The sequence below is a fragment of the Chroicocephalus ridibundus genome, chromosome 1 (assembly GCF_963924245.1).
Source record: "Chroicocephalus ridibundus chromosome 1, bChrRid1.1, whole genome shotgun sequence".
Taxonomy (NCBI): domain Eukaryota; kingdom Metazoa; phylum Chordata; class Aves; order Charadriiformes; family Laridae; genus Chroicocephalus; species Chroicocephalus ridibundus.
The window spans coordinates 110,554,489-110,569,258 of NC_086284.1; the positions used below are offsets into that span (position 1 = coordinate 110,554,489).

The 14,770-nt window shown below is 39.9% G+C and overlaps 1 long non-coding RNA gene across 1 annotated transcript in view; it reads right to left on the reverse strand.

Moving 5' to 3' along the window:
- Positions 1-14,770, reverse strand: part of LOC134521181 (uncharacterized) — a 363,047-nt gene that overhangs the window by 66,793 nt on the left and 281,484 nt on the right. The window contains exon 8 of the long non-coding RNA XR_010072674.1: positions 6,003-6,114. This is a non-coding gene — a long non-coding RNA (uncharacterized LOC134521181). The remainder of the gene's footprint in view (positions 1-6,002; positions 6,115-14,770) is intronic.

Genomic DNA, 14,770 nt, shown 5'->3' on the forward strand with positions numbered 1-14,770 from the left:
ACTATATATAGTAGAGAGAGAGAGAGATATATTATATTTAAAATACAGGAGACAAAGACAACTCGGATAAATGTTTTCAGCAATTTAAAAACCAATAAATGGTTATTCCAGGTAGCTGCAGTATAGAATCTTAAAGAATAACAAAAACTGTTTTGAAAGTTGTTTCCTGTAGGAATGATCTGTGTATCAAACAGAGAGCAGGCTAAGGAGAGGATAGAAAATAAGGACATTCATACTAGAGCTAGATAAGAAATATAAATTTTTTTCCACTTTTGTAGCAATGGTAGTCTCCTTTATATTCATACAAATTTTTAAAAATATCAGCAATGCTTTACTTGGGTTTAACATGTGGTACATGTTTTTATTATATACATTAAAATTAACAGGCGTGTAGAGAGCTACTATTTACTAGTCTTTGGCTCTACCTTGCTAAAATGATGTCACTGCTTTGAAACAGATGCTATACAAAAAGTTAAGAACAATTTCATATGCTGCACTTGTTCTAATTCTTTAACTTGAACTTGTCAAAGACCATCTTTTTCCCGTCAACTTCTCATGATTCAAATATTATCAGTAAGCAACATGTTAGGCCCACCACTAAAAGTTGAAACTTCTTGAACAATGGATTAGTTTTGCTGAAGTGAGCTCTAAGGTTAAAGAATCACTAATCACAAATGCCATGATATCATGAATCCGGCAGTAGAAAAGAAAAGAGAAAAAGAGAGAGAGAAAGAGAGAGAGAAAGAGAGAGAGAAAGAGAGAGAGAAAGAGAGAGAGAAAGAGAGAGAGAAAGAGAGAGAGAAAGAGGAGAGAGAAAGAGAGAGAGAAAGAGAGAGAGAAAGAGAGAGAGAAAGAGAGAGAGAAAGAGAGAGAGAAAGAGAGAGAGAAAGAGAGAGAAAAAGAGGAGGTGTTTTCTACAGGACAAATACAGACACCCACTCAAAAAGAAGGTCATGAACGAGCAGTAGTATTCATGACCTACACATGTGCCACAGGTTCAACAGCCTGATTCCAAAAGAAACTTCTTCCTAGCAAGCCTCTCACTACAGCACAGAATCTAGGCCAATAGAAAACCCAAAATTTCTTATTTCTCTGTTAGATCAGCCCTGCAGATAAGCTTAAATCTCCCTGTTTGTGAAGACAGTGGAGGGTCATCTTACAAAATAGAAAAAATTCCATCCATGTCTTGAAAACTTCTTTCCAAGGTAGCTCAAGAGAGGTCTGAGATACACTCAGAGAAGGAGGTACTGTAGAGAAGGTAGTGCAATAGGAGCTGGTGAAAACAATAACTAAATATGTAATGTCTTTTACTGTTACTACCCTTGAACCAGATCAATATTTTTTTGATAAATAGCGTATATTACTATCACTTTGGAAAGACAGGCTTAACAGCTGTGCTGGGATTGCTAGCTCTGTAATCCGTATTTGCTGCTATTCATGAGGGAGATACCCAATATTTTGGCTGAGGGTAGAAATTGTCATCAGAAACAAAGTTAACATCCTTCTTTTATTGTTTCTTTAGATCATAGAATGGTTGGGGTTGGAAGGGACCTTTTTAAAGGTCATCTAGTCCAACGCCCCAACAGTGAGCAGGTACATCTGTAACTAGATCAGGTTGCTCAGAGCCCTGCCCAACCCGACCTTGAACATTTCCAGGTAATTTCTTATTTATACCTAGTCTGAGTGTACCCTTTTAGTTTAATACTGTGACCTCTTGTCCTGTCACTGTAGGCATTATTAAGAAGTCTGTTCCCATCTTTCCTATAAGCTCCCTTTGAGTACTGAAACGATACAGTAAGGTCTCCCAGAGCCTTCTCTTCTCCGGGCTGAACAGCCCCAACTCTCAGCCTGTCTTCATAGAAGAGGTTCTCTAGCCCTCTTATCATTTTTGTGGCCCTCCTCTGGACCTGGTCCAACAGGTCCATGTATTTCCTGTGCTAAGGGCTCCAGAGCTGGACGCAGTACTCCAGGTGGGGTCTCACGAGAGCGGAGTAGAGGGCGAGAATCAACTCTCTTGACCTGCTGGCCACGGTTCTTTTGATGCAGCCCAGGATATGGTTGGCCTTCTGGGCTGTGAGCACGCATTGCTGGCTCATGTCCAGCTTTTCACCCACCAGCACCCCTAAGTCCTTCTCCTCAGGGCTGCTCTCAATCCCTTCACTCTCCAGCCTGTATTGATACAGAGGGTTGCTCCAACCCAGGTGCAGAACCTTGCTCTTGGCCTTGTTGAACCTCATCATGTTCACAAGGGCCTATTTCTCGAGCTTGTCCAGGTTCCTCTGGATGGCATCTAGTCCCTCAGACACTCAGCTGCAAACTTGCTAAGCCTGCACTCGATCCCACTTTAGATGTTGAGTTTACTCAATTTTACTTTCCGTTTCAAAATTTATTCAACTTACTTTGCAAAGGCAAAAATGACAAGCACATGTGATTAGCAAAACATATGAAAGGTTCACTTCTAAACTCAGCAGGAAATCAATCTGCTTATTTCAATGAAGGCATCAGGGAGAACCTCCTCCGTGGTGTAGCACTACTCACGTGCCTCACTGGAGGCTATCATCTGCTTTGCAAGTGAGAGACGTTACCTGATGCTTTAGATGGAGAAAAGCCTGATACTAGATCAACCACCTATGGCTGCTATAACCAATGAAGACCATTCTAGATGTCCCATTCTAGACACAGTGGTTCTAGATTTCACAGTAACAGTAAGGAACAAAACTGAGACCATAAGATTAGAAAGCTCTACACTTCAGTGTCTATAAAGGTAGCATTTCCCACTACCAAGCAGGACTGGGGGAGTCTGGCCCTAAATCATTAATAAATCTTATTTGGTCCTTTTTTCCATTTTCTTCTTCTGAATTTCAAATCATCCGTCCCCCGGCAAAGGCAAGAAAAATTGAAAGGTGGACAAGATTTTCCAGGGGAAGGCAGGATCACACCAGGTACACCTCATTTCTTCCTACTTCCAACCCACTTTTCCACTGTTGCCTTAAATCTTGGATTATTTACTTCTGCCAGAGCAACATAAAATGGCTGTAGGAGACCCCAAACAGGCACTGTATTTTCAAAAATAAAGGTGCCTATAAAATACCAGAGGTAGTTTAACCTCTGGTTAACCCTTGTTAACAAACCAACATGGCATTTGCACATAACTGTCAATGATGTTATATCAGTATGCAGTACCTACAGTACAAGAACAGTTAAGTCACCAAACCCTACGCCATTTTGGCCTTATGCTTTAAAATGATTTTGCCACAGATTTAGGGTTAAATCAAGTCAATGCGCAATCCCTGTAGAGACGATACAGTAAATAATATCATAAGCAACTATTACAATTATCTAAATCATCTAACTGGAATATTATTATAGAGTTATGAAGTTCAAATGAATCAAGACTTGGACCTGTGAGACAGTGTCCCAGCAAAGGGTGATACTAGGTATGAAACAAAGCCTTGCACTATACAACAATATTCAACGTTAAGTTTCTAGCTATTCAGAAAAACACTTCCTGAAGGCTTACTGGTTCTGAGTGTTTACAGAAAACCACAAAGAGGGGATTTATTTCATCATTTACTGAGTACATGAGATGTAGGAGTTAAGAATTTCTCTGCAAATATGTAGGACAGGCAGAAGAGTTGGGGATCAGGGGGCAAGAGTGTTTGCTTTTATAAAACAGTATTTCTCTGCTGAACTCCAGTTGGAAGATGGTATAAGGCTACTGGAAGTTGAAACTACTGCAAGACCCAGATTTAGCCATTCCTCAAAGTAATCCACACATGCAAACCCAGTATTCATTGGAAATAAACAAGGTGTTTCAGAAATACTAGTTTCTGTATTTTGGCTTCCCGTTAGTTCCAGTGAAATAAATCAAAAGCAAAAAGCACGCAGTTGATACATTTCAAACCACAAGCAGCACCATATGGGGTGGCACATGCTAAGGCAATACCACAAGCCAAGATGCAGTGAATAAGAGCTGAAAAGATCATCATATGCACATATAGACACATAAGAGTATAGGCACACCAACTGAGATGGACTGGTCATTAGCCAAAATAAAGGCAGTGATTATTTATGGATTTTAGGCTGAACACAAGTTCCCAAATAAGTCCGATGTCAGAAATATTATCTCCTACTTCAGTCAAAAAAATAGATAAAATTGAGGGCTTACAATGCTTAGCCATTTTTCTCACCCAGATTTAAGTCTGGAATTCAGTGTATGTATAATGAGACAGAGGCGAACAATTCATCAATTAGGCTGATAAAACATTTAGTTAACAATTACTAATCAATAACAATATTCTGAACTGCAACAAGTTTGCATTCAAAGAGCGGCAGCATACTATAACTGAAGAATTGAAGACGTCACCCAGGAAAAACAGAAATTCATAGGAAGGAACAGAAGGGCTGTAGAAACCCAGCCATCTCATGATTCATTTCATGCTGACACAGTCTTGATGCAGCTTTACAGAATACAAAAGTCTAACAAATAGGAAACATTGCACATCACTTTGCTTAAGTACGTACAGCTGTAAGCAATAAATGAATGCATAACGAAGATTAATTTTGCTATCTACAAGTTAAAAAAGAATTTGGAAAGGTTGGCTATATTAATAGAGTTTTGCCAGAACACCATCAAAACACAAAGATACCTGTACTCTTAGCAAACTCCTAAACTGGGAGTATGCTGTTTCTTCCAAATAACACTTGTACCGTGTTCCACAGGACATACATGCAGCTGCAGCTTCTGATGGCACAGAAGCAAAAAGGGCGAAACAAAGTATGTGAGAGGCAGAGGAAGGGCATGCCCAGTTGAAGGTAAGTTAACAAAGCTCCTGCCAAATGACTTCCAGAAAATGATCATGGTTATTCAAATAAGGTGGTTGGATCAGCATATTTCTTACTTCTATTGGCAACTCAAAAGAGAATCTTTCAGTGCCAAAAGCATTTCTGTTTTTTTAACCACATGAAGACAGGGCAATTCTACTCCTTTATGTAAAAGATGAGCAAAAACCATGTAGGAATTGAAAGAAAAATCAAATAGAAGAGCTGTGAAAAGGGAACAATAACACTGTGAAATTGATGTATTTGTCAAAGTACGAACCAAATGGAGAAAAACTTCCTATGAAAATAGTGAAGGAAAGGCTACCCTGACACAAAGTAGGCTTAGAGTTCATTTATAATGGCTGGAAAAAAGTACAGATATGACTATCCTAGATTAGCATTCTCCCTTCTCTAAGATAGCCCTAATGGGAGATAGCGCAGTTAGACAGAAATCTTCATTCATGCATCTAGTGAAAATGCATTTTACAGTGACTCTCATTTGATGAGCAGTTTACTGGGCACTTAGCAGTAAAGTACAGATCAGGCATGGCACAGCTAGACCTCATCGTCCTTAACCCATAAGACAGGCAGAAAATGTTTTTTTTTTAAATAATAAAGCATATCGATTTAAAAGAGCTACAGGTTTTGCTATACCCTGTTGAATTCCAGAGTGGCACTATTGAAGGATTTGCTGATTTTTCTTTTTTGCAGAAAACCAGGAGCCTTGCATGGTTCAATGCCGCAGGATCTGCTTTCATGTTCCTAAACTAACACTAAGCCTACATCTACAACAAGAAACAAAAATTACCGAGATATCACAAAAGAAACCACACTGTCGCAACCGGAAACTTTTCTCGGACAACCAGATGTTCTCTGTGAATAAGTAGGTGATATCTTTACAGAAAGAAGGGAGGAGGTGGCAAGTTGGCTGTTTCTCAAAGAAGATCCAAGATGTATGGCAATATAACAAGTCAGTCTCAGAACAGAGGATACCCAGACTAAAGTTACCAAAGCCTCAAAACAGTAGTTCTCCTCCATCACTGAACACGTGCAGGCCTGTAGAGCAAAGCAGTGCATCTTGGAGACTATCTATAAGCAGTTAATATTTCGTAGTAGTTTAATTATCTTGGATTGTTAATGGTTAGAGTTATATTTGGGGAAGAAAGCTGCGTGCTCATTACCTTCATGCGGTTGTCTCAAGCAGCTGCACAATCGGTTACATGCTGCAGAGGCTTGTGTGACAGTGCCTGAACATAGACCACCTCTGGCAGGTTCCTTGGCTCTGCACAATTACTGGAAAAGAGAACAGAAGGGAATGGTTCGACTTGAATGGAAAACAAGAGGAGAGAATGTGAAGGCAATCATCACAGCTTCTTTCCCCAATCCTCTATCTTTCCTGGCTTTTCTCGATACGCCAAGCAATTCATGACACATACAAAACTGTTTGCCGCACCAGTGTTCTTTAGAAAGACCAGATAAAGTGAATGTGGAAGAGGAGAGCATAAAGGAAAGCCTATGCAGCCTCATGGCTTAAAGAAAGCATATGTGCTGAGCAGCAGCTGGACTCCAATATGTTCTGTTGAGGAAAAGATTTCTGGTTAAAATTTGTCGGTATAGTAGAAAATAGCAGGAGGATGTTGATAACCTTTATGATGGGATCACAAGGCAATGAGAAGCAGATGCCGTTGTTTACTTTTCTTAAAGGAACTCCTCAAATAAAAACAAAAATCCCTATACCAACAAGGTTTTAAATGTCTACAGCATAAGAAATTGAAATAAAAGCATTTGAAAAGAGATCTCTTGTCATCGTTTCTCTGCAAGGCATGCCCTTTATCTCAGGCATACTTTCTTCTGTGATTTGTTTAATTGCAACCTCCACACAAGCACTGTAAGATTAAGAAAAAATGTTTCTTCCCACTTCCTCTGGACTTGACTGGATTCGGATTTCTTGAGGAACTTCCCCTTGCTGCATGCCTTTGTTTTGAAAATGCCGGGGCGTCCAGGTATGAAATCATTCTCTCTCAAAACGACTCCAAGGTTGCTCTCAAACCACTCCAAGTTTTCCATCATCCTTTAGGCAATCCTGCCTGGTCCAGAACACTCTTAAGAGGCACCAGGAAGCAGATTTCTCTACTGCCCCACGATGTTCTTCACAGAGCATAACATACAGTTCACTGCTTATAAACTGTTGGTAAAGAGATATCATCTGTCCACACTTCTTTAAACCTGGTAAACAACTAGATCCTGCAATGTCAGGATCTTGCCAATGAATGGTTAAGCTTTTTTTTTTTTTTAAGGTGGAATTATGTGAGACACCTGCTCAGTGTCCATGGATGACTGAAGCATACAAGCCCAAATCATTTTTGATCAACTTGCTGTTTACAAAGCCATCATTAACGAAACATATTGTCTGTTTTAACATAATGCAAACAGTACCTACTGCAGAAAGCTTCTGCACTGATAGTCTAAATCATGACATATTCAACCAGTCTTTACTGTAAACATTACCGAAAGCTTAGCACTAAAGAAATGCTCATTGCATTCCAGATACTACCCCAGATCATCAACTGTTCAGATTTTTGTTCTCTGGAGTAGTGAGCAACAATTGAAATAAATGAAGAAAATAGATGGGTCACGGACATTCATTTCTAATCATTTTTGCCACAGAGTTTCACCTATTGTTTCCAGAAGGACTAGTAGAGTCTGCTGTGCTACAAAACTATGTTTTCTGGTCCACTAACTATTTGACCATCAGGGGAGATTTAAGTAGAAAGAGGCCTATGCACTTAAATGCAGTCATCTGGTTGGCGTGATCACAATTCCACTTGTACTGATTTTTTGGGGCTTAAAAAAACCCAACCAACTTCCCTTGAGCCAAAGCACCAGAGTTACTTTACAGTATTTCACCTGGATGGAACGCTATTTCTAACCTTCACAGGGTAGAGGGACTTCTGTATTCTTTGGGTGTCAAATAGTTACTGGGTTTAGTTTTCAGTACTTCAGAATTATTATGTTTAAGACTTGAAGGTGGAAATATATGGTATCGTTTTTTTCCTCTCCTTTCCAGGTCCTCAAGACACCTGAAACCTGACAACAAGAGCACACCTGTTCATAGCAGCTAATATCCCACTTTCCATGGGGCTGATGTCCGTTTCTGCCAGATTTCTTCTGTCTCCCTTTTACTTGAGATAGCCAAGATACCCCCCATGTTTTACGTCTTTCCTCCTCTTTTTTCCGGTGCGCAGTCTTTTCCACCCAAAACGTCTCAGACAAGAACATGGACGTAACTTTTCCTCATTTCAAGTGAAGGGGGTGACTTGCCTGTATCCAGCCCATATCCATGCACCACCATGCTGGTAACCCTGCTCCAGGTCACAGGTGCACTTTGCTACTGTGCCCAAGCATCACGGTGGGCTCAAATGGGGCCCTGCGCGCAACTGCAGACAGGTGGGTACCTTAAGCCCCAATCCTGCTCTCCCAGGAACCCGCATGAACTTCATCAATTACTTCAACGGGAGCACGAATAACGCCTTTGTCAATAAATCGGGGAAAGAAATCAATTTTGTTCTAAGCCGAACCCATAGGCCCTTTTGTATTTCAGATGGCCACCTTTGGAGGAACGGCAACAAAGCTACCGAGAGTTTGAAATCCTGGTGAACGAGTGGTGAAGAAAAGCTCACATATTCACTGCCACTCACTTGTTAGGCTCAGGATAAAAAAAGCATACCAGAACGCCGCCAGTAGTTATCTATTTATATTTGGAAATTCAATAGTTTTATACAAACACAAGACCATTCAGGGGAAAGTTTGCAAGCCCAAAATGAAGACGCTTGTTCTATTAAGCATAGAGAAATATTTAATTTCTCTTATCACTTATTCATATTTCCCCTTTTGATTTACTTTAATTAAGCTCTCTTTAGGCACACAAGTTTGAAGGGAAGGGAGTTTCTCCCTCCTCTTCTTTGTAGTAGGAATAGGAATTGCTCTCCGGGCAGGTTTTTCCAAATGTTCATAACTTTGCTCTATACTTAAATAAAAGGCCTTTGAAAGACAGTAGTGGAGGACGGTTCACCATAGATTTGAGATTTTTCTAACACCATTCCTACAGCGCTGAAATTTGGAGGGGATTTCAGTCAAAACCTCAGCTGCTATTTTCATCCAGCCATAGATGTCAAGATAAGGGGACTAGACTTTGGAACTTGATACTAGAGTCATGTACATCATCAAGGATGTAAGGGGGGGGTCATCTCATCCTCACTTTGTTGTTAACAGAGACTGTCACAGCACCCGCTGAATTCCTCTTTATACATATTTTTAAATTCCAGGATGAGATCTTGTTTCACTCTTTAACTTAACGTCACACTCTCTGCTTCTAAATTTATTTTTAAGCTTAACTTGTTCAAAGGGCACTTTCAGTGATACAGAATGGAAGCTAAATAGGTGTTGCTCTGTAAAGTGATATATTCCCTAAAACTGTTTCCAGCGGGTATTATAAAGCCTCAGCAAGCAAACTCTCAGGAGGCATAACTAGGTAATGCATCAACAAAGACACATAAAAACAAGAGGCAGCTGGGCTATTATTAAGAAATGAAGCAGAAGCCGTTGAAAATATAGGGTGTGAGTTAGAGGAAAAAAGCCATTTGGCTAAATAAAAAGAACACTAGCATCTGTGTGTAAAGTAGAAAGCAAGCACAGCCATTAAAAAAAGAAAAAACCCTATTTCTCTTTGTATAAGTCTACTCTCTCCTAGCTGCATCCAGAGCACAGAGTAAAGTCTATGCCTGAAGGGCTCTTCAAAGTAGAAATTTTCAGACATAGTTCCACCTTCATTGAAACCAGCAAGACTTTTGGGGTCTGGGCACCTCTGAAAGAGGCGGTGTGAGCTCTAAAGCTGTATTGATATCCACATGGGGGCACAGTTGTACTTGCATGAAGTCCCATTGAGCTGAATGGTTTAATAGCCCTTCCTCAAATCCTGTAAACAACAGCAGGGCCTTTACTTAGTTTCCTTAGTACAGAATTTGGCACTCATCTTTGTCTTATTTTATAATTTCTAAGCAAGTTCTTATTCCCACCATTAACAAGTTTCATTTTTCCTCTAAGCTTGTCCTACATCTACTGTACCATGGAATACAACAGGAAACCGTGAACTGAAAGACTAGCTGTTTCAAAATGTGTTTTCAGTGTATTAAAAGAAAATTAGAAATGAAGCTTACAAGTCTCCAATGAAGATCACTTTTGTGGAGGCATACAATAAAGAATCCTACATTGGCAGATCTATAGCCATTTAAATATTACACTGTAAAAAATTTGTAATAGTCATGCAAATACAACATTCATTTGACTTGAACGGTGCAAATGTGTTTGAAGTTCAAGTAATTGTTTTGTGCTCAGAACACTGAATTCATGTCTGGGCACTTCAGTACTAAAAAAAGCAAGCAAGTAAATTGGAAAGAATTACAATCATGCAAATCCAGTACCTAATTCTATAAATAATTTCTCTGTCCTAGTGTATTCCACATCCAAGTCAAGCAAATAGAATAAAAATTCAGACACAAAGTAACAAAAGATGGAGAGAAAAGCCTGAGTATTTTACAGAAAGTACAAGAGAGCGAGAACATAATCAGTATTTACACTGGAGTTCTTTTGGACTGACTTTATTGTAATGTAATCAAAAGCAGGTCTTGACCCTCAGCCTCCTAGTTATGGTAACACCATGCCCATTTTAGGTTCCTTCAAACCCTTTGGTAGAACTACTTCCTGAAATTCAGCAGCCAAACATCTCTCCTTAGCCCACAGCGTAGGCACCATCAGGTGAAGCACCTGCTCTTTGCTTCTGAGTCTCATTCAGAGATAAGAACGGAGGTTGTCTTGCACTTAGTGAAGGCTCCCATGTTCAGACATAATCTGAGCAACACACTCATCTGGCACTTGACCCAGGGTCACAGCAGAGCAAGTACCCTCTTCTGACTGATTTCACCTGTCATATGGAAAAGGATCAACTCAGCCTCTTACAGCAAGCTAATGCCTTAAACGTAACACCAGGTAGACATGTTTCAAAGAGCATTCAGCTGCCTTTTGCCCCAATCTACAAGTCAGTTTTTTGCATTTCAGCTTTCACTACCTGTGATTTTTCTCCTTTTGTGCAGTTAATGGCTTTACCTTTCTCAGGTTAACAAAAAACATTCACACTCACACCCAAAGCCCAGAAGACTACATATATGGCTTTGCAAATCCCAGGCTAGGAGAAATAGCAGGTTTTCAGCTCTTATTGTGAGTACTTCATACAAGTAAAGATAAGGGAACAAGACCCATCATTTTTCACCAGACCACAAGACCTATGTTAAACTGCCTAGAATTAGCCTCTTCGCCTTCTCCAGGGCTCAGCTCTTTATTTCATAGTCTTACTAACCCACCTTGTTGTTTCTTTCCTGACTTTCATTTTCTTTCCTACAGCCGGAGCTGAAGTCTTTTAAAACTGCTGCTTATTAGTGTATGGTAAGAGATGGGAGAGTAATTAGAGGCTCCATTAAGCCTTTACATGCTTCAGGTACATGGAATATATACCCACACCTCACCATAGCCCAGACCATAAGCAGCTACTGACCAAAGTATTGTCTCAATGTTAAACTGCAGAACAAGAGGTACTATTCCAGTCAGATTATACATCTCTGTCTACTAACCTGACATAAAAGTCAGTTGTTTTTCATACTTTGCAGTTTAGGAAAGGGATGAGTTTTCAATAGGGCATATGCAGTGACAATTTGTGACCCAATAAGTATTCAATGAAAAAAAAAGAAAAAAAAAAAAGAGGGGGAAGCTAGGAGGGAAAGAGGGATATATTTTTTTAAAAAATCATACACCCAAAGAAAGGATGAGCCTATTGACACAAGAAAGACCAAACCCTCCAACTTGTATTCCTCTACAATAATCTTAATTTCATGCAGAGTTAAAAAGCTTATTTCCAGCAAGACAAAAGCTATCAGAAGGGCGTTACCAAAACAGATACACACTAAAAACATCTTAAAAGAATTTTGAAGAGGCTCATAAGGGCCCCATCTAACTTCCTCTGAAACCATTAGGATCCTTGCCATAGATTTTTTTAGATGGGACATTAGGAAAGAGTTTCCCTTGAGAGAAAAAAAAACAAAATATATGTTTTTCCATCAATTTATGACTCCTACAATTATGCAAGCAGAAACAAAATTTTGTTGCCAGCACTTGTCCTGCCATAACTCAGATATTACACAGCAACAATAGCAAGAAATAGTGAGTAAACTGGTTTTCACTTTTTAAGGGCAGTATTTACTGTACATGCATACATTATGTTTTAAGAAGAAAAATACCATTTATTTGTCAGTCCTTTTAAATTCAGCTGGAGACTTGACTCACCCTGCACCCCAAAAAAACCCCACCAAGTCTTGATTCCACACTTACACAGCACCCACACCGTCACTGATGCTACCAGCAACCCTGCCAACACCTCAGCCTTTGCTTGCTTTGAGGAAAGATGGTGGGGAGGATACCACAAAATCAGCAGTTATTCACGGCAGCTGAGCACCTGCCATTACTTAATTGCACTCAATGGTGGACCCTGCCCTGAGCTGGGAGAGGAGCTGCTTGGTTGGCTTCTGACCCCACTAAGGCAGAAAGGGCTGGGAGTAAGCTCATTGAGACCACAGTTGACTATATCCCCCATCCTACCTCTGAAATACCCTGCTGTAGGCCCTTGTCCATACATTCCTGGCTGCTCCAGTTCCCCACTTGCCTGCTGCGAGCCCTGCTCAGCCAGCGCTACCTGCTCTCGCCTTTACCTGCGGTGCCCTGCCATAAGAAAGGCGTTGGTCTGGGTCTGCATGGAGCAGCATGGGTTAAACAGGGTATTAATACCATTGCCTTCAGGCAATTTATTTAAATTTCAGTGGAAGAACCAGATAACGATCAGCTGATGCGGAAGTGCCTCCACAAATATTTACTTATTTCTAACTGAAACTTTGTCAGTAGTTTCAATTATCACGTATGCTTTTGAGTTCTGTGAGTTTTTTTAGATTAATAATGACATTGGCATAGGTATATATATTCCCCTATTACAGCTAGAAACATGCTAGCAGTTGTTTTAATTTAAAATTTAAAAAAAAGCTCAACAAAACACAAATAGGGAACCACTGAAATTAGTTATGTATAAAATGTTGGCAAGGGGAAAAAAATAAAAAATAGAATTACTCCCCTTCTTAAATTTAACTATTACCTTTATCAAGAGAAAATGAAAACATTTAAAATGGATGTGTGATTAAGACTGATGTGATCTTAAAATTTACTAAAATTTTATAAAATTGATCACATACAGTTATAATGCATCATGGTGATGGTTGAACTTACTACAAAGAGAGAAAACAAAACCACAAAATGCACAATTTTTCCCAGAAAACTCATATCATCTTCTCCTCCCTTTGTCTTATTATTTTCTCCCACAACTACAACTCCACATTCAGAATGAGTGTAACTATAATAGCACTATATAAAACATGTCATTGCACTGTATAATCTTTTTAAAAAGTATTTTTTCCCATAAACAGATTGTAAGATAAATTTCATACATAATTTTCTTAATCTAAGCAATGTCTTGGTCTTCCAAGAAATCAATTAAGTAGAACAAAAGACATACATAGTCTTCAGTACTCAATTTTCTTTATCATAAGGAAAATACTTTTATTGTGAACAGAGGACGGTAACTTGTACCTAAACATGGTAAACTCTTATATCCTGTTGTATGTATGTATCTCAAGACATCTAGAAGGGAGCCTGTAATTGCCTGCATATGCCTCAACCCAATATAATTTTTCTTGAATGAAAAATAAGCGAAAAAAATCTAACTTTTAAATTGAAAATCTTTTTCAAAAAGCTCAAAACGGACTGGCATGGACTCTTTTGAAAGCATTTAAGTAGACTGTACACTCAGCTCAGCTTTTCTTTCCCTTTTCTTTTGCTTTATGGGCTTGTCTACACAAGAAGGGATAATGGGGAGGTATATCATTCACAGTGAGCTGCAGCTTAGTAACTGCTGCATATTTAATGTTCGGCTGCAGCCATGGCCACACAGCCAGCTGGCTCATATCTACAGTGCAAATAATTGCTTCCATATTTGTGGGGATTTTCCTAATATTAAGCATTACATGACGGTACTCCATGCTCCTTTTCCCCCTACCAGCCCACTAGCACTGCAGAATTTCACCTGCTCTATACTGCAAACCACAGCAACAAAAAACCAAAACACGTATTTACCAGTTTCCCTGATTCTTCTCTTGCCATGCCATAATCCGTCTCCTCCCCTCTCACTGGCAGTAACCCTACTCAGACCAGCCACCCAAGTGGAACTGGTGCTGCGTGCCATATTTGTGGTTACCAACACAAGGGCATCTGGAAGTATGTTTGATACTTTGCCAGGGCCCAGGGCAGCTGCTGAATGCCAGCCTGCTGAAGCCAAGCCGGAACCTGGTCACAGAGCAGTGACTGACCCATCTGCAGCCACAACTATGGGACGAGGCACAAACATGGCTGGAAGAAGGTTCCTTGGGATAACTTCTCCCGAAGCCACTGCCCAAAGTTCAGGGTCAGCTGCAGATAGTCAGCTAGGCCGCTCTGCTTGTCAACATTTGGCAAAACGCAAATACTCATCCATGAGCCAGGGTATCAGAAATTAGAAAAGATAAGGAGATGTCAGCATGGGACGTGTTTAATAGGAGCATCATTATTGTCCATGGTAGTAGACAGGTGAGAAAATCTGGCCCTTCTTAATTAAAAAAAAAGGGGGGTGAATTCATCCTGTCAACGTGGGCCTTTACAGATCAACCAGTAGGTTAGAAAATGTGTGAGCTCAGAGGATGGAGGACAGCCGTACAAAGAACATGATTATAGATATCATTAGTTGCCTTGGTCTAACTTGGGAATC